We start from the raw sequence: 24,408 nt of genomic DNA on the forward strand, positions 1-24,408 counted from the left end.
AAGTTAAATTAACTTCTGTTGAGGTGAGAGAAGCAGCTAATACATACATAATACATAATACAGAGTTTACTCGATGGACCAACTGAGAGAGTCTGAACTGAAGTGACGAATTTAAAAAGTCGAGGTTTCAGCTGATACCATCTGAATGCACGTAATGACGATCGGCACAGCTTGGACAGAATATGATTCAAATCCCTCCTTATTTGATTCCTCTGGATTATAGAGGACTTCCAGGATTTTTGCAGAACTCTGCTCCGCACCTTTTTGCCCCGTCTCCGGGGGAATCTGCCGCGCTTTGAAGGAAAAATGTTTCATTGTGCTTTGAATTCAACATCAGGTGTGCATCTGTTCTATGGGTTTAACTCATCGACATCATCGCGCATGATAATTTCTCCCCAGACAGCCTCCAATGAGCCATAATGTCATATGCGGCGAATTGATGGTTTAATGCTTAGTGGGGAATAAATCAATGTGCCATACTGAGTGAGATTTTAAAATTACTGCGCAGAACAGGGCCGCCAGAAGACACTTATCTTCGAGGATTTTTAGATGTTTTTGGACAGATTACAGCCATACGTTTCTGAAAGGACATTACTACACATCCGTGATGAGCGGCTGATGAATGGAAGTTACTTTAATCACAATTTGTCCTCAGCTGAAAGAATCAGATTGACAGGTCAGATATTACACACAGCGCTGGGCCTTAATAACCCACATAGGAATATGAAGATAAGGAGAGGGATGGCCATCAAAGCCTCATTTCAGCACAGCGCACAATAATCAAGCTCAGACGCGGCGCAGTATTTTATTGTAAAGCGTGACCTCTGACATTCAAACCTGGAAGAAAAAAAAATCAGACTAGAGTCTTTCATCTGTAGGATTCAATACAACCAGGTGGTTAACACATTTTAACAGAAAGCAGAAAGCCATTTCAAGGCATTTCGATACCATCAGATTCATTTTACACTGGCATTCACCACAATATGACAATATTGAATAAATACAAAACATCAAATGTGAACAGGTGCGGTACAATCAGCGTTTTCTCTGCATCACATAGAACCCACTCAAAGTCTAAACTGGCTCCTTTCTTTCTCTCTTTAGTCGCACTTTTCCTGGAACCTGCTCACACAGTAATGCAGTATTAATAGTTTTATCATAATATTATTCCACAAAATGGCAGAAAAGCTGTATTAAATTATAGCAGCAGACAAAAGTCTGGTGGAGATATCACTCCAAAAATAATAATAATTATTATTATTATTATTTTATCCTTCTGATTTTGTCATGCTTTGTGACGTGTTGTCGTTTTTTTGTGTGTTTCTGTAGCTGACATACTGCAGTGAGCCTGAGCACAGGAAGCCTCAGACCCTACAGATCTTAATGGAATGCAGCCAGATAAATTATTCATGTGAAGGTGAGCAAGAAACACACGCACGCACACACACACACACACACACACACACACACACACACACACACACACACACAAACACACATTCATCTCTTTCTGAGCACTGTGTTGTCGCTGCTTCTTTTACAAATGCGGGTATCTTCTGCAAACCGGAGCTTCTTCGGCTCAGTGCTACCACAAACTGTAAAGTTCAACTTATCAGGGGGGGAAAAAGTTTTTTCATTGTTTGTCTTTTGTGCTTTCATGTCGGTAGTTTAATGAGAGGATGGATGCCTAAATGCTAAAGCTTCGATTAGCATAAAGAGTCCAAATCCTCCTACAAGCACCTGAAAAGCAAAGAAAAGATAAAAATCGCATCTGTTTTGTTAAACTTGTGCAAACTGACAGGAGAGCGGGGACACATTAACTTCCTGGACATCAGCTGTCAACAAGACCAGGAAATCACACAATGATGGTCCCTTCCTGTTTTCAGTTGGCGGCGTTTTGGCTTTGGCATCAAGCTCGTGTCATCCGTCATCAAGTGGTTTAAGTTTTTCGGCAGTTACATCTTCAGCTGACGATATTTTGTAAACCGCCTGCTGCCACAATCACAAAGAAGCATCATCATGCTTATAGATGTATATTTAGAACTGATACCAGCATGTAGATGTCTTTAGGTTGTGATTCTTATGAAACACATGAAACCACAACAGACCGTCCAACGAAAAAACTCACAGCTGCAAGATTTGCAAAATATGATGATTCATTACATCCACAAACAAATTAACGGGGAAATGCTGATTGAACAAGTTGTGCGTGGAAATGATTGGTTTGGGTTTTCAATTTGAATATGGACGTCTGGAGAAGCGAGGCCTGTATTTATCGTCAAACTGAGGCTACAAAAGCCTCCTCTGGTACGGTACAACCCAGCAGGAAACAAGGCAAACAAGAAAGTCTGTGATCAACACTAAACATGTAAAACAGCAAGAAAAAAAAGATGAGGAAAAGAGTTCCTGTCTGCAAATAGCCAGAATCAGAAACACCCGCAGTGCAGAGGATGTTCCAACTTTTCATTTCACATTGCTAAAGTTTGAATGTCATCCTCTGAAGTCTGAGGCTTATGCAAGTCAAAGTCTTCATTTGGTTTTCTGCAGAATTATTTTAATTAAGTGATGTTGTAACGTTATTGGCCAAGAGGCTTTCCACTGTGCCAGAGTCTCTCAGTAATGAGCAGAGATGTAGCCTGGATTTACATTTCGCTCGCTGCAGAACTTCAGGCAAATTACACCTCACTATCTGCCAAAATCCAGTCTGGCGACAAAATAAATACATTCTTCCTTCTCGAGTCGTGCCGTTTTGTGACACTCTTAAAATAACAGCTGACCGGCTATTCAGAAGTAATGCATTTCTAACAAAAGCGCTCTTGTTGCTCGAGCAGTTTTATTTCTCCGTTGTGTTGGAGTGAATCCTGTCACCGAGGGGAGCGAGCTGAACTCTGCCACTCCCCACACACACATCATGTCAGGTTATAATCACAAATATGAATGTTTTTCAGATATTCACAACACAATCGTCAGATTTTTCTTTTACTGAAAGACAGAAACATCTTTTGAGACATAAATTTTCAGTCTCTGTTCTGTCTCATCTGAAATTAAAAAAAATGTACATTGACACTTTCAAAGATGGATCCAACTATTAAATAAAACAAAATGAAATATGCAGCTCTGTTGAACATCCAGTCACGTCTGCTGTTTAGAATAATGTGATTTATAAAAAAGCATTTTTGTTAATTGAAAAGTTCCTGAGTGATAAATAAATGTGAAATGATCTCTCACAAGCTTCTCACCCGTGACCACAACAGAGTTAGGCACTGAAAATAAATAAAATAAATGACAACAAATATTTATATAAATAGCCATTTTCATATAGATTTCAATTCAGCACTTTACATCCCTACGTCCACATTTATATCCCGTCTCTGTCCAGTTTCAGGTGACTGGCAGGTGACCTGTTTGGAGGGTGCGGGGGGGGGGGGCAATTCATTTATATTTAATGCCAGCGAACAGGAAATGTGGCGCAACATGAATCAACTTCTGGATGAGCAGGAAACATCTGCGAACGATCTGTGAGCACGTCGTGTTCGAGTGCATCGTGTTATAAACGAGGAAAGGCAGAAAACGTCACGTTCACAAAGTGGTTCTGAAGAGTTTGTGTCTGTTTGGGGTTTCTCATGAGTTAAAGCTCAGATCTGTTCGCCCTCCGTGTGTATGAACTGCGTCAGGGGTCGCACGGCAGCGCCATCTCCCACGGATGCGTGGCCTTCCTGTCGCTATCGTGGCCTACGTGGGATGGTGAGAGGCGGTAAAGACAGAGCGGCTGAGTGGATGCCTGGCAGAGGCTGCGGCGAGGTGGACCAGAGAGATTAGCAGGGAAATTGACACTGACAAATTTCATACATTAAGGCTTCCTGGGCGGCAGCTATCGGTGGCAGAGGCGACAGGTACCACATCCCGTTAACGGCAACGGGCTCCTTTAATACCCCGCCGCCCGGCAGTGGCACGCACGATAAGAAAGCCAGGTGTGTTTGTCCGCGTTTCATTTGACTAATGTGTTTACAGCTGGAATAATGAATGGAGCGAGGAAGATGAGAGTAATTAATTTGAGGTTTTCTCGCTAAATAACAAAGCAAATACGGGCAAAACTGTTTCATTTCCCTCCAGACCCGGAGCTTCTTCCTCCGCCCTTCATGCCTGCTTTAATGAGATAAAGCCAGGCTTCTTTGATAAGGAGCCCTAGATACTTTTGTTAGTTGCCTGGTAGCCTTTTGATCTGAGGGGTTTGTCTTTTTGCTCACACTTTCCTTCATGAGAATCAAGGACAAAGCCCGCGTGCAGCTTTTCCAGTGCGTCTTTCCCGGCCACCTAATTATATCTCAAAAATGTCTTTACGTCTTTACAAAAATTTAACAAGCCAACTCCCAATTTAGTCTTAAACAAGTATCATCAGGGCTGAAATGGGCCCATTTCCACTCTGTGAGCCTTGTGAGCGTTGAACGTTTCATGTCCGGGGAGGTAAGAGTCTAATTACGCAGCATAAACAACTCTGTGGCCTCTGCAGCCGCCGCACTTGATGTTTGCTGAGTGTTATTCGCAGCGACTTAACCCCGCTCAAGAGGTTCACAGTGTGTTCCTTCTATCTTTATTTATTTTGGACAGTGGAGTTCTCCTGAGAGGAGGAAGGAAAAGGGGGGGACCAAACAACAACCCCAGAATCGGTGTCCTTCCTGTTGCCTGGCAACAAAGTGAGTCCGTGGGACTTAGCACCTTGCAGAATCTCTTTCGGACTACCTTGAAACTTGTCCTCTTTTGTACGTGCGGAGAAAATTTATTGCAAGTTGGAACCGTTGCTTGCTCTCATCTTTAAAAACAAAAGAGCAAAACATGATCTCTTGCATTTTCATCCATGCAGCTATTTCTGCTCCTGCGTTTTAACGCTGTACGACAGTCAGCCTGTCAGACAGCGTGTCTTTATCTGCATATTCCCACTTTGGTTGTGTTCCAAAAGAAGCTCGCAATCAAAACTACCCTTGTAATGTTCCCGCTGAGGTTTTTTTTTGGCTTATAGCAACTGTAACGACTGTACAAAGATATTGGACAGGAGCATCTTGGGGGGAAAGGCAGCTTTTTACGCAGACCATATTTCACCCGGAGTGGTGAATTCATCAGACTTTATGTTTCGGTGGATGATAAAGGAGACGAGCTGTTAAATATTCATGACGGCGTTGTGTTCTTAAAATAAGGCTCATTAGTACTCCCAGCCTCTTTTCAAGTTCCGCCTTTCTCTTGTCACTCTCAAAAGAGAATCACAAACATATTATTCATCTCCCACCATCTCGGCACTCAAACTGGGTTAGATTATTACACCGAATAATGCTTTTATTTCGAGGTCAGACTGGAGCTAATGCTATTAGATTTTAACTCCTGTTCAAGTACCCGTAAGACTATTGATCGAATCAGTCTAAGTGTTTGTATAAAAAAAAAAAAGTTTTAAAAAAAGTAAAAAAAAAAAAAAAGTCAGCACCATAATGGCTGAATTGATTTCTTGAAATAGCGGGAACGTGTGCACTAAAAAGAATTACAAATACAGTTGTTGTTTTGTTTTTGTTCTTTCCTGATGAAATGCTAAACAAGCACGGGCAGCCAAAACCTCTTTCCCTTTTTGTGGCGCCCTGTCCATGTGCCGGTTGGTTGACACCTGCTGTCATTGTGTTTTCTCTGTCTGTGTCAGCTCTGTGATCAGCTGCCAGCTTGTACGGGGTGGATGCTGCTGCACTACCTGCTAGGATGGGTGCCAGCCCTGAGAGGCGCGTCCCAGCATGCCTGCGCCGGATAAAAAAGCATCTAAATTGGGCAGCTAATTGATGGTGTTGACTTGCATGCAAGTTTGTGCGTGCGTGCTTTAGTCTTCTCAACGGACTCTTCTGTCATAGCAGGTTTGGAAAAACTCCGCTGATTTAGAGAAGAAGCGGTAACTAAATTACTTATTCAGATTTTATTTTCCAGCTCATAAAGAAGTGTTCCAAATGTCGGTTTAATTAGCCAAAAACAACGCTGTTAATTAAATTTTTTCTCTTGATAATGAACTCGGATGTCGGATACTGTACTTTATGTCAGTGAGCTCCTTTAATCACCTAATTTCCCGTCGCTGCTCAGTTTTTGATGGCGAAAAGGCCAAACAGACATCCCAGCAATCCTTTCAGTCCAGCTGCGGTTTCATACAAACTTAACTGCATCCCTGACACTAACAGAGTACTCAGATTGGACAGATTCAAGGTATGAGCCTTGGACAGTTTGTGCATTTTGCGTGATCCAAATATGTGCTGAGGGTCCTGTTCAGAAAACATCTGGACCAGCACTGAATATAGAACTGAGACTGTTTCACTCAGCATGTGGCATTATTATTCTTCAGCGTTGTGATCTGAATTTAGAGCATTTTATCGAAGTCTTTAATTAAAAAAACAACAACATTGCTGTAGGTAAGTGGATAATAACTATTCATTACTCTGTAAATGCTTAATAATCCATCTGTTGCATCCAGCGCAAATTGTAAAGATCCACTTTTTGTCATTTCAAGCAGCTTCAGCATTTTACTCTCTCTCTCTCACACACACACACACACACACAAAGACACAGCACTTGTGTTTTCAATAAGTCATTTCTCCAGGAGGGAGCTTCACCTCACTTACAGGCTCGGGCCACCCATAGGCAACCTATTACCATCCACTCTATCAGGGTTTTCATATTTCATGACCTCGTTCATCAAACATTTATGCAGACCCGGTTCTACACATTTGTGTTTTTAGTGCAAAGTCAGGGTTTGAAAGCTTTACCTTCAAGTGTCTTGCTGGAATTTTTACAAAGCTCCGAAAGAAAATTACAGGCATTTTATTATTATTATTATTATTATTATTATTATTATATATTTCTTTTGTAGCATATGACCTCTTCCCACTCACGTTCCCAACTGCTATCCAAAAGATCTTGGATGGATTGCGACAAGTGAGAGGACGTCATTAGTGGTGCAAAATGATTTTGTGGAGCCAAAAACCTGCTGATAGCAGACAATGGGCCAAACACCAGTGCCCCCCCCCCTCTCTCTCTCTCTCTCTCGGTGGACATGGCATTCAGGCTGCTCTGCCACACTGAAGTATGTCTAGGGTAATGTGCTGCCCTCAGATTGCTCAAGTCCCGCTGAGCCTGTGGGACGTACGATTAGCCCGTGGCCAGACCTGATAGGCAGTGACCAGAGCCAGGCACCGACGGATGAATAGAAAGAAGAGACGAGGAGGAGATTGGAAGCGAAGGGAACGGCTGGAATACAGAGATGTGTGTGTCCATGACGTGCAGCGAATGGTGTTGGTGTTAGCGCGTGTGCTAAAACAGAATGCATTGGCCATTGAATTATTGGAGCCCCTCGCTCCTGAGAGAGCTCCATTGTGAGTGAAGAGACTCTGAATGCAGCAATCATTATGAAGAGCCAAAATGGCAGGGGTGACACACAAAGCCCTTTCAGCATTACTGAGTACACTATTGGTATTTTCAATACAACTGCCGGGCAACGCGCCACATTTTGAACAGGTTTTCTATGTTACCACAGTAAACTTGAAAGCGGCTAGCTCAGTCTGCAGACAGCTGCTGCCTGCATTCAGATTGCTCTCTGATATCACTGAAGTCTTAGCAGGAAAGTCTTTGCAAACTAAAATATATACATACATATATTTATATATATAATAAAAAACAGTCTGGTCGGAGGCTGAGCTGCAGGCTGCGTCTCCTGATGGCGTTACATGCTGCGGTCCTGGTTAGTGTGTCATCAGGCGCAGGGAGAGCCGAAGAAAAACAGATGTGAGCCAGAAGTCTACATACATCTGCTCAGGCTGGATCTACTGAAAAATCACTCAGGTCGTCGATGCTGCAGCAGACTGAAAATAACACAAACACAACAGCTGATCGAGGATCTGCTCTCACACACACACACAATCTCTCATTCTCATGTACAGGATTACAACTCATGATTTATTAATTTTTTTAGACAATCCTGTAACTAACCCAATTATACGCATGACACCGAGGTCATTCTACGCCAGAATAATGAATTGATGAGCTAATTGAGTAATTGATTCAACAGCAGTACTAATTTAGTTATTTAATCTAATTAAGACCTCACTTGGTTTGTCTTGATGTATGATTTTTGGTTTTTCCTTTTTGTAGGTAAATCCACTTCAAACATTTGAAGTGTCAGTTAAATATGCACTTTATTGACAACATAAACAGACTGGACTCGGCTCGGGGGGATGGGTGGGGGGGGGGCGGTCTGTAGAGGCTATGCAGAGAGAAAAAGAACAGGAGAGGGGAAGACGGCATGAAAACACAAACACAACATCCAGAAAACAGACAGTGATTGATGAAACCTGGCCGTTCTAAATGTGCTCGAGTAAATATTAGCAGTCGGGGAGAAGAAGAGGTCACAACGGGAAGTGATGAGAAGAGTGTAATGATAACTAAAGGGAACTCTGGCAGCAGGAAGATGGAGCAGAGATGATTCAGCACCTGTAGGACGAGAACAGGAGGAGAAAACAGACTAGAGAGAGTCGTGTAGTGATGTAATGTACGTAGAGAGAGAGAGAGCTGCTCCGTGCACAGATAAAAGAAAAACCTGCACCAACACTAACCGCCTTTCATGGATGCATATTGTTATCTTTATTGGTCATTAGCAGGAAAATGGGCAGCATGTGTTTAGCTCTGGCCAAAGAAGTGTTCAGCACCGAGCTTTTTGTGTTTTTCTTTTTTTTTTAATGCGATCTCGGCTTTTATGAAAGACCCTTTTAACCCCGCAATCTTGATCTAATTCCCAGCCATATTTCTCGCTGTCTCTCCGCAGCCTGTGGTATGTTTGTGTTATCATGGCAGCATCCCTCTGCGGGCTTCGCCCATAAATATCATTTACAGGCTGTGTATACAATGAGGCACACAGGACGCACAAAAAAGACGAGAAAAGCAGTGATTGAATGCTGCCTTGTCCCGGGAGAGGCCAGATCGTTTAACTGAGGACGGTCCAGCCCTGAGGACAGACAGACGTCACATAAGGGGAAATACATCAGGCCCTGGCAAACCAGGTTTACACTGTCCCTCCTCCTCCTCCGCCCATTAATTACGGCTGATTACTGCCTTAAATCGTCTTCTCGGCCGCAGATCCGCACACATTTTCACAGCGAAATTATGAACTCAGTGAAAAGTGTGACAATCACAATGATGGATGGTGTTTGTTCTTATCTGGCTCTGTTCGTTTGCTCTGGGCTCGGGCAGCGTCCTCGGAGAGGGCCATCAGCGGCGTGCACATCCTGTGACTCGCAGTTCCCGGAAGAACCGTAGCTGCGTTGAAATCGGGAGAAAAAGAAATGTAACGAGGAGTCATTAAACCTCGGAACGGAGGCTCAGAAACAGATGCTGTTTTGCTTCCCTTTTGTGCAGCAGACCGTTTAAACGTCATATTTAGGTTCGTACAGGAAAACAAAATGTGCCAGTTTGCAATACCTCATTTTCTGCCATTTCTGGCACGAACTATTTTCTCACCTCGGCCTCAATAATGACTCCAGAGTTTCGAAATAAAGTTCCCTTCAGCAACCTGGGATTTCTTTCTCACTCCTGTTCTTTTTTTTTTTTTTTGGGCTTCAGTGTGTCTTTCTGCAACGCTGACCGCCACCCTCCACGTTTCCCGCCTCACGCCTCATTGCACTCCGGTGCTCCACATTGTGGATAACCAGAGCGCCTCTTTTCCTCATCCACATCTCCACCTGTGGGGTGATTGAAACAAGAGTGAGCTCTTGTCAGGGCTTCGGCCACCATGTAATTGAATTCTACCTTGTTTCACAGGGTGCAACAAAGCATGGCAGCAGATGGAGGGTAAATATACTCAGCGCTTACAGACAAACCCGGGCCGCCGCCGTTCAACAACAAACGGGGTATTTCTTAGTATCATTTAGAGACACGGCGCTGCAGCCTGTGTGATTACTTTGGGGCAGGGAGGAAACTCTCTGCTGGCCCTCTGTGATTTTGGTATTGAATTCTGTCAAATGTATGCAGCTGCTTCAGTGGATGTGGCACAGCATGGTATTCAATTGTGTTTACTGTGCGGGCAGGTGGACATCAAAATCACACACAAACATCAATAAAACATCACGGGTGAACCGATTAAGTGCGAAACAGAAGTGCATCACGGTCCTTGATGTAAAAATAGCGCGGAAGCTGGAGTCAAAGTCAACAGCGGCAGAACATAAAAATGTAAACTGAAGCTACCATATGTTTAAAAAAAAAAAAAAAAAAAAAACATTCACGGTTCAGGAAGCTTGTATTTTTCAAGGTTTTCATTAGCCGTAAAGTGACAGCCCTTTTTAAATTTGTGGTGGTTATTAAAACGGAAAACACGTGACCTATTCTAAATCCTGGACCTTCAGAACTCGGAGAAAAAAGGAACAAACAGCCAGGATGAATTCTATCCTCAGCAAGCAGAAGTAATTAACACCTACTCCGATCTGGGGGATTTTGGGTTTGGGCATGTTACTATAATTATTGTTCATTATGCCATGAAATGCTCGCCACTTTCTCTTCCTTTATTGTAACGGACGGTAATAACTGGACGTCGCTGTTTCTTTTTCTCCCACATTTGCTGGATTCTGTCTGACAGGTTTTTAATTATCTGCTGGAATATGGTATAAACTGGTTTACTCTTTATGACAATAACCACCACATAGTTGCCTTAAAAAAAAAAAAAGGAGGTATACTGAATTCTTTCTTTCTTACATTTCTCCAGCAACTTATTTCTGCGACTGCTTTTTCACTTAATTGATGTCATCGTCATTTAGCTGACAGATGTCCTCGTTATGGGAGCCATTGTAGTCGTGACTAAAAAATGTCTGTTTATTCAAGCCGTCAACTGTAAAACAAATACGAAGGGAAATGTCAGATTTGGGCTGAGAGCATGACGAGCAAAAAAAAAAAAAAAAATGTTTTTGCTGCGTAATTGGTTGTTAAGTCTTGTCTCTTCCCATTTCCTCTCTGGCATCCCCGCACCAGCGGTTGGTGGTGCGGTGTTTGTGTGGGTGTGCGCCTTGTCGTTGTGTGTACTTTTGAGTTTTAAAAGGGGTCCAAAGAGGCACAACTGCAGTCTTTCGAGGGCAAATGGGATTACGTGATGGAGGCTGCTCGGAGGCATCGCAGGCGTCACTCTGCTGAGGCGGGCTCCAGTCGGTGGCCTGTTTGCTGTCAGCTAATCTAAGGAGATGGATTCTCAGCGCAGGGACTCACTCCAGTACAGTTACTGTGCTTAATGGGTTTGACTCCCCAGGACATTGTTTCAATCTAAAGGTCATCATGGTCGTCGCACAAGCTGAGAACCTCGAAACCCGGGCTGATTTTCTCCTCAACCATCCTTGTTTCGGTGTGTGCTTTTTAAAAACCTTTTCCTGTGAGTGTGTCTGTGAGCGACCGGGAGAAGAAGCTACATTAACTTTGTCGATTTGAACGTGCAGAAGGCAAAAAGTTTCCAGAAGAGATGCAGAGTTTTGTTCGCGGTTGGTGTTCCGGCAGCAATCACGCTTTCCTCTCCAGTTTAACCCACTTTAGCAAAATTTCCTCAAAAACAATCGCCACCTTATCTCAGGGTTTAAATGACAAACTAATAAATAAAGTAGCGGTGCAGATGAGCAGCTTGGAAACTTCAACTCTTTGTCAATACTAATACGTGTGGAAACACACGGAGGTGACTGTTTGCAGACTGAGAGTTGATATTTTTCAGAAAACAGAGTTGCAGAATTTCACGATACATGAAAAGCTTCATACTTCTGATAGGAGCCAGAATCCAAATGCAATGAGGTCCACGTTTCGACCTGGTTTTGTTTTATCCATCTTTGTCTTTTCTTTTTTTTTTTTTTGAGGAACGTGTCCACATCTCGCTGCGAGAGCGTTGATGTTTCAAAAAATGTTATGCTCACATGAATCGTTTTCTTCATTTGTGGATGATCAGAGGATCCCAAAGTAAGTGATGTGCAGCCAGGTTTGTTAAAGGGTTAAAAATTAGGAGGGGAAACTTCTCATCAGGGGTTAGCAGTGGAAAAAAGTGAATGCTAAGTTGATATGGCTGAGTTTTACTCTCTGCTCGGTACAGATGGTTTGCTTCTCTTTGTCAGTAGCTCTGTTGTTTGAGCTACCCCCCCCCAACTGCCAGTGTGGTCTGCTGAACCTCTGCTCTTTTCTCAGTAAGTGTCCCACCACAGGAAGCTCTGTTCCTGCTGCTCTGTGACTGTGTTTAACTGCGTCCTGCCACATTCGGGTTTAATGTCACCTCTGAAGTGACAGGTGGCTCATCAGGCCTTACGTAAGGCCCTTTCAGACTCTGCCTTCCCCTGTTCTAATTTATCTAAGGGATTTCTTGGGCTGCATATATTTTCTTCTTTGAGCAGTCAAGCATTAAATTGCTTTCCATTGGGAACAGCTCGTGTGCCGGTGTTGCCAAAGCTGTGACTGGTTTCCAATGAGATGGTTTGGCAGCAAAGCCAACGCTGTAATTAGGGTCACAGAGCGCCGGAGCAGTCGCGGGGCCAAAGGGTCAATATGCTTGTATAGCACGTTTGAAAGTCACAACTAAGCTGGAGGACGGTAACACATCACACATCGTGACTCCGCAGATCATAAATTAACCAAACTGAGAGTTGGCACATCATAAAAAAAAAAAAAAAGCAATCTTTTACTTAAGGGAGCAGCCCTCAAAAAAGTATATTTATTTAATAAAAGGAAATTCTTTATTTTGTGCCACATAAGCAAACAGACAGAAATATGGCACACTGTGTCAGTGAGAAACGAAAGCACAAAGACAAAGGAAGATGTGGAGAGATAGTGGCAGGGCATGGGCAGTGAAAGCCCGGCGTATAACGAGTTGTCAGCTTTGTCTTATCGTGCCAGAAGCTGACTTCAGCATCCTTCGCTGTTTGAGCTTTCAGTAAAGCCTCCCTGTACGGCCCTCCCTCCCCAAAATGTAGCCCCTCTGTGTTTTTATGAGGAGACTGCACAGTATGTGTCCGTCTGCAAAAAGCTCTCCAGCGTGCTCTCCAGAGGTAAAGAGAAGAAATATAACTCCGGGGAGCTCTTTTCAGCTCGCAGTATTCTCTTTGACATTGCGGAGAGTAAAAGCCTGGGAGGAAAGTTCAGAGAAGAAGCTTTTTGACAGCTGCTCAGCAGAATTTGCTAACGTCTTGTGTATGTTGTGACGTGTGATTTCAGTGCGAAAACATGGCAGCTTCACTACGGGGGCCGAAAGGAGTTGTGTTCCTCCCTGTAGACGTGCCTAAAATCTGCCTCCATCCCATATTTTATGTGATTAAAAAATTGAATTTAAATAAGCAATTTTTCTTGCTTGGCTTTCAATAAAGCTCGAGTGGCTTCGCTGATTAATTAGATTTCATACCGTACTATAGAGCGCACAGAAACTCAGCACAGTTTACTCCAAGAGACTGACAAGCCTTTCAATACAATAAGCCCCCCCCAACCATCCATTTTACGCTGAGGCAGCACAATTTTCTTGTGTATTGTAGAAGGCGCTTTCATTCCCGGTTTAGCCGTATTTAAGTGGGTCTGTTTGGCTGCAAAGTGGTTTGAGGGATGAACTGATTTGTTGAAAAGCACTCGAACAGTAATTAGGTATTCTGCTCTGATATCGTCTTATGACGTGAGAGAAGTGTTTGGATTTAGATCACAACAAGCAGAATTAAAGAGGCCTCGAAATTCTGGAAGTAGCATATGGCTTTATCAAAACCGGTCAGCCAAATATTAGTTTCACCATTTGGAAGGCGTGGTAACGTAAAAAGTAAAAGCTGTTTTGTCTGTAATAGAAGTTAGAGGAACACATTTGCTTGTGTTAAAAGTTATTTTTCTTTATAGTGGAAATAAACATGCTTGTAGCCCGATAGGGGAAAAAAAAAACAAAAAACAACTCCTCCTTCATGAAAAGTGCAGAGGAGTTGATTCTTGCCACAAACTGGGATGAACCAAAGACTGCACCCCAGCTGGATGGCAGGATGGCGGAGCAGCCCCCTCCGAGCTACGTAAATATTTATCAGAGAGTCCGGCCGCGTCAATCTTTATTTGTTGGAACAACGCTAAACAAACAAACACGTCCTGATTAAATCTGAACTCATAATCGTACCACAACATCCATTTACAGAAGTCTGAGTGCTAAATGAGCAGTTCCTTAAAATGTATTCCTTTTTTAACTCATTAAATCCAAAGTTGGGGGGTGTTAGTTAGTTAGGGGCAGTAAAGTTTTTAAATATAAACGTCCCTCTGGTCCATCTACAGTTATCTGTCAGTTTCAAGCTAATTTTTCTCCCATCTGAGAGAAAAGTGAGAGAAAAATCTGTTCACTGCTCGCCTCTTGTTCATATGTTGCACAAATGTTGTAGTCTTGCAGCATCATGTCTAACATTTCGCTCCAAAGGACCTCTCGGGATCTGAGTGCATTGATGTGATGTGGATGTGAGCTCAGCTCGGGGATATAAGTTTAGCTTTTATGTGTCTGAACAAAGTGGAAACATCATTGTTATGTTGTAACCTTTGTTCTGCAAGTGAGCAAACAACTCATGTTGCATAACTTTTGTTTTTCCTCCTGCAACTGAATTACCTGCACAAATGTAAAAAAAAAAAAGAAAGCTTAGGGAAAAAAATTATTAGCATCAAGGAAATGAATACGATTTAGTCCAAAGGCGAGCTTAATTTTGAATGTTTCCAGTTATCAGAACAAAATAAATAAAAAATAAAAAGCTGATTGCAGCATTTGAGCAAACAAAGTTGCAGCCAGTTGCACCTGAATGAGTCTCAAAAGCAGATGAGACGTTCCTCGGCTCCACGATCGTGCTGCTGTGGGACCGAACTTAAAAGATGTTTATTTATCGTCTTTCTGAAGAACCAGAACGCTGCAGCGCAATGTATGTTTAAAACTAATGTGTTTTCTCTGGCAGTTCTTCTTGAATTATTTATCCACTCATTTCGAAACGAGATGAGCCGACGTTAAGAAACATGATTAACTCCCGCTTTTTTTTTTTTTTTTTTTTTTTTGGTTTAATTTCTTTGTTTGTTTGTTGTTTTTTTTTTTTGACACCACCGTATTTTGAAGAATTAAATCATGACAAAAGGAGTTTTACCATTTATCCTACAGTCTGTGGTGTCTAATGTGAAATACATTAAGTGCTTGAGTCCCTGTTTATTTTTTGTGCTCGCACACCCACACACATATGTCCTTGTAATGCACGGTGGCATTAATGGAGAATTTAATTGTCTTTAGAATTAGATACATAAGCGATAAGTTAATATTTCTGATTTCATGAAGTTGGTGAGTGCGATCCTCGGGCTCTCCAGGGTTCTGATCTAAACATGGTCCAAAAACATCCATCCAATAATGCGATGTAATGTCTTATGTGATCTTCTATCTATTGAAATGTTTCACCAACAGGTTGAGCACTTGCAGACGTGAGATGTGTGATTTATCTCCACTATAATTTAATGATTTTCCACCCCGGGAAGCAGATGGTACAATTAGCTGGAATGAGCCAGAGCTGACTTTAGTGGTTTTTGCAAGGGAAGTCTGAACGGACCCGTTAAGGCGCCCACCGTTTCAGGCCCCTCGCCGTGGGAGGGTCGAAAAAGGTGCCCGTTGTGCACGGGGACGGCTCCTTCGGTCGCCTCGCACGGACGGGTCCCTTTTATTGCTCCGGACAGGATCTCGTTCCGCCCGGTGACGCGTCATACATTGATGTGCAGAGAACAAAAATTACTGTTAGCTCTGACCCCTTTGTTCGCGGTGCCAGCATTAAAGTTGCTGAGCGAGCGCTTCACACTGAGCTATATTTTATTGTTGCGCTCAGCAGAAGTGGTCCGAGCGGAGGCCTGCACGCTTACATGCTTCTTTAGACTTACTGACTTGCACCTTTCATGCAATTTCAAATTTTCTAATAATCCGTCAAGCAATAATAATAATAATAATAAACCCAGACAGTCACCTGGATTTGGTCATCAAAAAATGTGAAGGTCTTATATTTATTTTTTTTCAGTGTTTTGAGTCTAGACAGCCTGGAATATATTTGTGGGCAGGCTGGGCGTGAGTCGTGGCCGATGGCTTCTTCGTTGTGCCATCAAAGCGGCAGAAATGCTAACGTCTTGTTTTAATGACTATGAGCTTTAATTTTTTATTTGTGGGAGGAGTACTGTGATAATTTCACGACACTGACGTCAACTCTACATTTTCTTTCAAATCAAAAGAGGACACGGAGGTCTGCTCTTTACGTCTTAACTGTCCACATGTGAGGACTAACAGATGAATCTCATTAGTTTATGGCTCAGACAGAAGAATCTGACAGCCGTATTTAACAAGCATGTCAAGATGGAAATATTATCGCTGCCAGCTTTTTGAAAACTACATCTGGCAACGCGCATCCATCCGCCAAGGTTGCTCCTGCAATCTGTAATTTTTGTTGACTGCTTAGCCCTCAGTCAGGTGTTTGCCACTGTCTGCGATGTCTAAAGATGTTTCACGTCCTCCATTCGCTCTTTGGAAAGAGACCAGGGACTGATGGAGCTGTCTGAGAACCGGTGTGCTCCCTCTGTCTGGGCCTAACGACCATACTTAATGGAAGTGAGTAGATATAAGTCACTGATGTGCAATAGCTGGTGCTTTGAATCCTGCTGAGTCGGAGGGCATCTTGGAGGCAGATGCGAGGAGAAGTCATCTAAACTTGGTGCTTTCATAAAATAAGACTCTGGGTGTGTGTGCGGGGATAATCATGCAGTGCAGCATATCAAATCATGTCCTGATGAGGGAAATATACACATGTCGAAGCTCATTGCCGGTGATCCAGCACGGCCATCTCCAGGGTCTCCGGCTGCAGGGCTCGCTCTGTGCACTAATTTTCAGACAAATGTCGTTGTTAGAGGAGCGGAGGAGATCTTAACAAGTTAAAAAGAAACATCTCCGGGGGAAACGCCGGGAGGGAGATGGAGCGGCGATGGGATGGAAAACGTCGGATCACCGCAGCGAGTTCATTGAGAAGAATGGGTGAATAAATTAAAAGTGATGGCGATCCTGGTGATCTTCAAGGCGAGGAGACATTATTGATTTCCAGGCAGGAAAGGCATTCCTAATGTGTCCAGGGATCCGGGCGTTCTTCCTCTGAAATTCTGCAGGAACACAGTCAGTGCAGGAATGAGACAGCCACCACAAAAAAAAAAAAAAAAAAAAAAAAAAAACTGACACACAACAAAAGCCCAGCACAGCGTCGGCACTGTGGCCTAGCTGGTGGGACATGAACACTCCTCTTCACTGGGCAGCAGAGGAATGCCTCAACCATCTGTTTCATTTTGACAGAATGAAGTGAATCAGCTCTTCAGTTTATTTTGAGGCGAGAGAGTATGAAAGGCTTTTTATCCGCAAGGGTGGAGAGAGAGCATCGTTGCAAAGATGGTAATCTGTGCTGATATTTAAAAGGAAGGGAGCGATGCATTCTGTTATTGCTCCTGAGACCATTTTCACCCAGATTCTGTGAGGAAAGTAAAGCTGTCCTAAGCTGTTTCTGAAAATTGTTTACAACATGGTGGTTCATTGGCATATGGGTACCACCTGCCAGATATTAGAAGTAAGCATCAGCATTTGGAAGTACAGAGAGTTTATCGGACGAATACCTGATGAGTGAATCTGGGTGCACACTTTTTGTGCGCGTCCCTGAAAATGGGCCGTGTGTGAAGCTGAGGTTGCCGGTTTTTTAAGTCACTCTGCCTCTTGGGCTGAGAAACAGTCATGCAAAGTTATCAGCTCTTTTCATTTCTGGAGCCTGACAGACCGGGTGAAAGATTTGGAGGTGAGGTGGGGGAGCCGCAGATTAAAGATCATATCAAAGCAGGCGAATAGGGATAGTGATTCAGGAGCGATGGGAGAGATAACAGAAGAAGCCGAAGTTCGTGGCAATATGGAGCGCAATCCCGAGTTTATCATAAAGAGTACGGTGTGGCGTGCGGCATAGTTGTGGGCCAGTCACACAAAAAAAATAGCAGATTCTAAGTGGGGTGATGGCAGAAGAAAGCGTCCACAGGCACACAGTCCCTGAGGGGAAAAGGTAAAAATGAATAATGGGCACCTCCTTCCATTTTAAGTTCAGGGGTCGTTGGCCACAAAGAGCAGTACACATTTCCAGTTGTCTTAGATTCTGTTTGGGGGGGGGGGGGTCATGCTACCTGACCAGTGGAGCCACTTAACTTCCCCTCTGATGTGACATCAACATAAAAGTTAACACAGGAGCAGCTCATTACGATGTAAACCAGCTCGAGCTCGGCAAAACATAAAAGTAACTACTGTCAATTAAACGTTGAAGAAATCGCTCTTCATGTCATGTTTTGGAGGGTCGATTGAAATTTGTTCCCCTCGAACAGCTGTATATCCAAGAATCGCTCGGCAAAGAGAAGATTAAGTGCACACATTAATCCAGGAGTCAGAGCAATCTTGTAATCCACTCACTATGCTAATTGCCTGTTCTTTCTCCAGCAAAAGGGGTTTACAGGCCATTAAATGGCACTGAGCAGTTGACAAAGGATAGCCAGCACCCCCCACCCCCCACACTCTCCCTCTCTCTCTATTTCTTACTTGGACAGGCTGCTGCACACCCACACAACTCTCCTCTAAAGAAATATGCACGATCTAAAAAAGTGTGCCGCTCTGGTTTTAAAGCAGTAATTTATTTTGCAGTATTTGGGGAGAAAAAGCAAGCCGTTCATCCGTTCCAAGCAGATCTGACAGTGACAAAAGCGGTTCTGTTGCTTTGTTGAATTTGGTTTCCGTGTATGAGCCTTCTTTTGGGGGAGCGCGTTGGGGAAATCTTTCCCCCAGCATGCCAAAGTTTTCATGTAATATTTGTCCATGTCTGACACTGCTCCAAGTAAATAATGAAAGAAAGTTGAGTGCTATTGTCTCCATTGCAGTGGCGCTCACGCACAGCCTTCGCTTCTCCCACTTCACCCATACACAAGAGGATCGTCTCAAGGTAAAGTGCAGTTCCTAGCGCACTGCTGCCTGTACAGCTCCCCAAGTGGCCTTGGCAGCCTCGGCATGATGGATGTTGTTTCAAATCGAGTTTCCTGCTGCACTGATAAAGCAGCCTTGTCAAAACACATTCGCTACCAATGTAGGCAGATAAAGATACTTGCCGATAATTACAAGATTTGCGCTTTGCGTCATTTGTGGAGCAAACTGCCAAAGAACTGGGCTGTGACAGATGACTCAAACAAGAGAAATTCGGCATGAAGCCTGACTGCAAATGCAGCTGGTAATGACCAGAGTGTGTTTTTCAGATGCGGCTAATGAGCACAGCCATTAGACATAAATGATATTTTAAAAACCCGGGAAGTAAGTCAAAGAAGAAGCACCCCAGATAGACCATCTGTGGGGCTGATCTCAGTTCACACGGACGACCTAAACATCTCCAAACCTCTGTCCGTCTGCTTTTTGTGGACATATTTCTACCTTCGACGAATCTTCTCGTTCTCTCGAAGAATCGATCACACGACACGGCGGTCATGAAGGATGCAACTGCTTCTGCACCGATGATGACTCAGTGTTAACGTCACAATGCAAATGTTTCTTTGGTGTGGCTGCAATGCACCAGATGGCTTTATTTCCTTCTGTTTAAAGAACAGCTCTCAGAACACGTGTCACTAAGTCACAAGGATCCAGAAGGTCCCGATGCAGCAGATCATTGAACGCTATGCTTGATTAGTCAGCGTACAGTTATGGATAAAATCAGCTGACTTGTTGTGAAAGGCTTAAAAGAGCAGAACATCTTTTGCTGATTGTAATAGTTCAGTTATTGACCCTTAAACAAAAAGAATAAACAAACAAAAAAAAAAAGTTTACAAAGAATATCTATATTCAGTATTTTGTATGTGTGGCATGCTAATCTGTTTAGCATGCCAACAAAGATTCAGCGTTTACTGTGTCAGTGTGCTGACAAATATTATTCTTGTGAACGTTATTTGTCTTCAGTGTTTAATAAGTTCAAAGGTTTGTAATTTTAGTCAGGAAACAATGAAGCCATCAGAAAATATGCCGCCAGTGCTCATGTCGAGGAATGTGGGAGCCCGTTAGCTGATGTCAAAGTAATTAATTGTGTCACAAAACTGTAGCTTAATTTTGAAGAACATTAACATGTGTGAGAAATTATTTGCTTGGACCCCTTCTGTTGAATTGTCTTTTTTTTTTTTTTTTTTTTGTGAGTGGGTGGCTTTCATTTTTCCTCGTACCCTATTTAAAGGGCGTTTGCCTGGAGTCGCTGTATCGTATGCTGTAGTACGACGACCTTCAAATGGTCTCTCGGCACCTCTGACGTTTCTTTAGGTGATGCCTGTGAATGTGTGGAAGAGTCGGAGGTGGGGAACGATGCCAGTGCGGATGAGATGTTAAGGTAAGGCTGTACGTGGGCGGGCGTCTCACAGGTTGACGTTTCCTCAGAGAAACCGAGGTCAGAGTGGAAAACCAGCTGCGGAGAATCTGCTCCTCACTGCTGTGATGTCGAAACTGAAAACCCTCGGTGCAGAAGCGTATGGAATCCAGCCAACGGTGTTGTTTGTGTCTATCCTGCGTTACAAAACGTACAGTAGTCTCCTGAAATAGTTCCCCTTCAGCACCCAAGTGTAATGTGTAGGCAGCGTGGATCTGCAGGTACAGACATTTCCACAACTAGCTGAGATCTGTAAGTGCAATGATATTGCAATGATAAGGAGAAGAAAAGAAAATATTTGTGAATGTGTGAGGTTTATAAATGGTTTGCCAGAAGTGATAAAGACCGCGGTTGTAAAAACGGCAAGCAGGATTTCAACTAAACGTTTTAACAGGAGAAGGTTGTTTTTTTCCCCTGAAGCTTTCAGTGATGCATCCTTCGCCACACAGATTATTTGCTTGAAAAAGTCAAGTAAAAAAGAAATGACTCAGTAACGCTCTTCTTTTTGAGGGGCATTAGAGGTTTTGAGTGAAAACTGCATTTGGCATTTTAGCACATTGGCTCCAGCTCCAAATGGCAGCAGGAGGTAATTGCTTAAAGGATGAATTTCACTGTCCAAAAGTTCTGTAATGTGCTTTTAGCAAAGCTGCACTCAGCATCGTCGTGTTGGTCTGTCTGATCACGTCGTTCCAGAGAACATAAGAGGGGGAAAGGAAAAGAGATTATGGAGAAAAGGTGAAAAGGTAACTAGCGGTTAGATGCCGGCTTTGTAGTATAATAATAAGACCTCAGCTGACTGGACTCGCCGCTCCGAAGCTCCCTTTTCTAAACAGGACCAACAAAAAACCAACTGGCTGAGGAGCACTGAGCAAAATGAGGTCATCTTCACACATCCTTTGATCCCTCCATTCTTCATCTGAGAGGCAAGAGGATCTATCTTTGTGAGCGGTTTTGAGACCCCAAAATTACAAACAAACTAAAGGCGTGGGATCGATAGAGTGTGTCTCACAGAATGATGAACTGGCACTTCAGAGGGGGAAAAAAAAAAAAAAATCAATGTGGCGCTCCCTTTCTCTGCCCGTCTCTCACATCGGGTCCTAAACTCTCTTCACAGTCCCTCCACCGCCGTGTTTTAGTTTGTGTGTGTGTGTTCCTGTTCGTGTTGCTCGAAGCCAGGTCTCCGACTGTGATTTAATGCTCCTTTGTTTCTTCTTCCTTTTTAGCCTGGAAGACCCCTGCCACTTTGATGTGTGAGCACACCCACCAATAATGGCCCATAGGATACGCAGTGGAAGTAAGTGCTCCAGCTCTGATTTACCACCTTAGCACCCACCCACCTTTCTCCCCTCTGTTCATCCGATGTGGACGTATTGATCAGCACAACACAACTATCTCTAAATCATAACGCAGCACTTAACGCACAGCAGCCAAAATGAAGCCATCTATTTTCTGCAACCCATAAAAGGAAGGTCCATTACAAATCTGAAACATGGAATTAATCACTAATTTTTGGACTCCAGTCGCTCCTAAATTAGCAGTTGTCTTTGGTGATTCTGGAGAATCATATTCAAAGCAGACGGGAGCATTGTTTTGCTTTAGTGTTAGCTCTCTGCTTCAAAAAGGAGCTGAAACAATCTGTTCAAAGAAAAGCTGACCCTTAACTCTTTTTTTTTTGGTTGTTGTTCTTGTTGCTGTTGTTGTGACTCCAAAATATGTTGCACCAAATGCTAAAAATGTGAGCCGGTACAGTATTTGCTTTGTGATTTCTTCCCCCAAGGGTGGTAAAGTTATTCGATAATTGAAGCATTATTGCTTCAGTGGTTTGGGGTGAAGGGGGGCAGAAGGGGCAGATTGCGGTTTGGACTTGTGGAACATCATGTGTGACGAGCAGCAGTAGGACTCCAATGCAGCATGTAAACAGACTGGCCGAGTTTGCCGTGACTTTATTGCCACACGTAGTAAACACACAGCAGAGCAGGAAAACAAACAACAGCTCAGTCCAGGGCAACAGCTGAAGTGGTGGGGGAGGGGCGAGGAGATAACGTATCTGGGAGACAAAACAGCAGGGGACAAGCAGATGTGTAGACGGGGCGAGGACGCCAGCAGGAGAAAATCCAAGACACAGCCACGGGCAAACAGAGGACGCAGGGATAAAAGTCGGGGATTGGTTACCGGGGGACGGGCAGAGCTGACAACAGAAAATCGATCTGGAAGACGAGTGCTGGAGAGACTGAGTGAGCTGGAGGGGTTTATATACTGGCTGGATGAGCAGCACGCTGATGATGAGAGGGGCGGGGCCAGCAGGTAGAACGGAGAGGGGCGGAAAAGTCGAAACCTGAGTCGGGAAGTAACACAAGCTCCCAGTGAAACTGTCCGCATTGAAATACCTCAAGATCGATTTGACGTTCATATTTGTCTTCCTTTAAGGTCCCGTTCTGTAGAAATGTACAGATTCGTTCCTGAAATGTAAAGCAGGTCTGCACACATTCTGCTTTCAGAAGCTTCAGCCTTAAAACGAGCCATGTGAATGTAATGCGACTTTGTGATGTCACAACAAAAGCCCGAGAGAGTTTGGCATCCTGAATAATCCTGAATATTCTTCTGCTGACTGGCCTGTTGTTGCTGCTGATGCTACTCTAGAGAGAAGTCTCAGTAAGATCTGAAACTACATTGAGGTGTTTTTTTTTGTTTGTTTTGTTTTTTTAGTTAAATATTTCTCAAATGAAACGCAGGAAAAGTTTTAAACTCGTGGACATTTAACTTTTCAGAGTCAAATATAAAATTTTTCCTCTCCTTTGCTATGTAATGACTAATGACATCACCCTGAGCCCCAGCAGTGTTTAGTATTCAGGGCTAATTACCAAATGTTGCACACCAGCATGCTAAACTAAGGAGGTTAACAAGGTAAAGTGCTCAGTCCAATTTCAGCTGCCACGGCCAAAGACACTTAGTCTGGTTTGTCTGAAATGTAATTACCGCTGCACCAAAAAGGCGCTAACCCTCACCTGACGCCTGCGCCCTGTGCTGTGCGTTTGAGAGCAGTCGGTCCTGGGCGTTACCTTTCTGGTGCGTTGGCGGTGGGTGAGCTTGGAGGTGGCGGCGGCGGCGGCGGGGCTGCTGAGAGGCAGCATGTCAGCTGCAGAGATCTCTCCTCCTGTCAGCCTCACCTTGAGAAATATCGGGCTGGGAGATGAAGGCTGAGACAGGTGCCCATGTGGTGTGAGGCGAGGGGTGTACTCCATCCATCCATCCATCCATCCATCCATCTATGTATCCATCTATCTTTTGGTGTCTTCCTGTCTCCGGAGGTTCAGTTCGGGGTGTAAAGCTACTGTGTCAGGAGTGAAATATTCACGGAACACGCAGTGAGTTTGACGAGCCGCTCTGACAGCGGCCCCATTTCCATTTTCTTTTCCGGCTTCATTCAGCACGTTATCTCACAGCGCCCCCCCCCTCCACAACCCCAACCCCAACCCCAACTCCTCCCGCCTTCAGCTCCATACTGTATATTCAGTTCAGTCATAATGAAAAGAAAATCACAGAGAGCTGCTTTTACATTTCCATACCTAAGAGGATAGAATGTTGAAGAAAAAAATAAAACTAAACTAAAACAATTCATATCCACGGGCTGATGTTGGCTGAAAAGCTTTTATCAGTGTTCTGTTGAAGGCTTTACAGTCAGCTCTTTAAGGCTCCTCTCACCCCGCTGGAATGGGCACGCATTCAATCTGAATTTGAAATGAATGAAAAATCCAACCTTGGCTAACATACGTGACTTATTACCTGCATTTTTTTTGTGTGGGTGTCTTTCGGCATCCCTCGCCGAACTCGGATAGACTTCATGTACCTGGTGTGATTTCAGAGGATGCTATGATAATAACAGGAATAAGAGGAGTATCAACAAGACTCAGTGTTGTTGTGAGGGGGAGAA

At 43.6% G+C, this 24,408-nt stretch overlaps 1 protein-coding gene across 1 annotated transcript in view; it reads left to right on the forward strand.

The window, feature by feature from the left end:
• The first annotated feature begins 21,699 nt into the window (after positions 1-21,699).
• The window catches only part of mgat4c (mgat4 family member C), a 49,453-nt gene continuing 46,744 nt past the window's right edge, over positions 21,700-24,408 (forward strand). Inside the window, exon 1 of the mRNA XM_029523558.1 lies at positions 21,700-21,771. The gene's annotated coding sequence lies outside the window, so the exon portion shown is untranslated. The remainder of the gene's footprint in view (positions 21,772-24,408) is intronic.

Source organism: Echeneis naucrates, chromosome 16 (genome assembly GCF_900963305.1).
Source record: "Echeneis naucrates chromosome 16, fEcheNa1.1, whole genome shotgun sequence".
In the NCBI taxonomy this organism is placed as follows: domain Eukaryota; kingdom Metazoa; phylum Chordata; class Actinopteri; order Carangiformes; family Echeneidae; genus Echeneis; species Echeneis naucrates.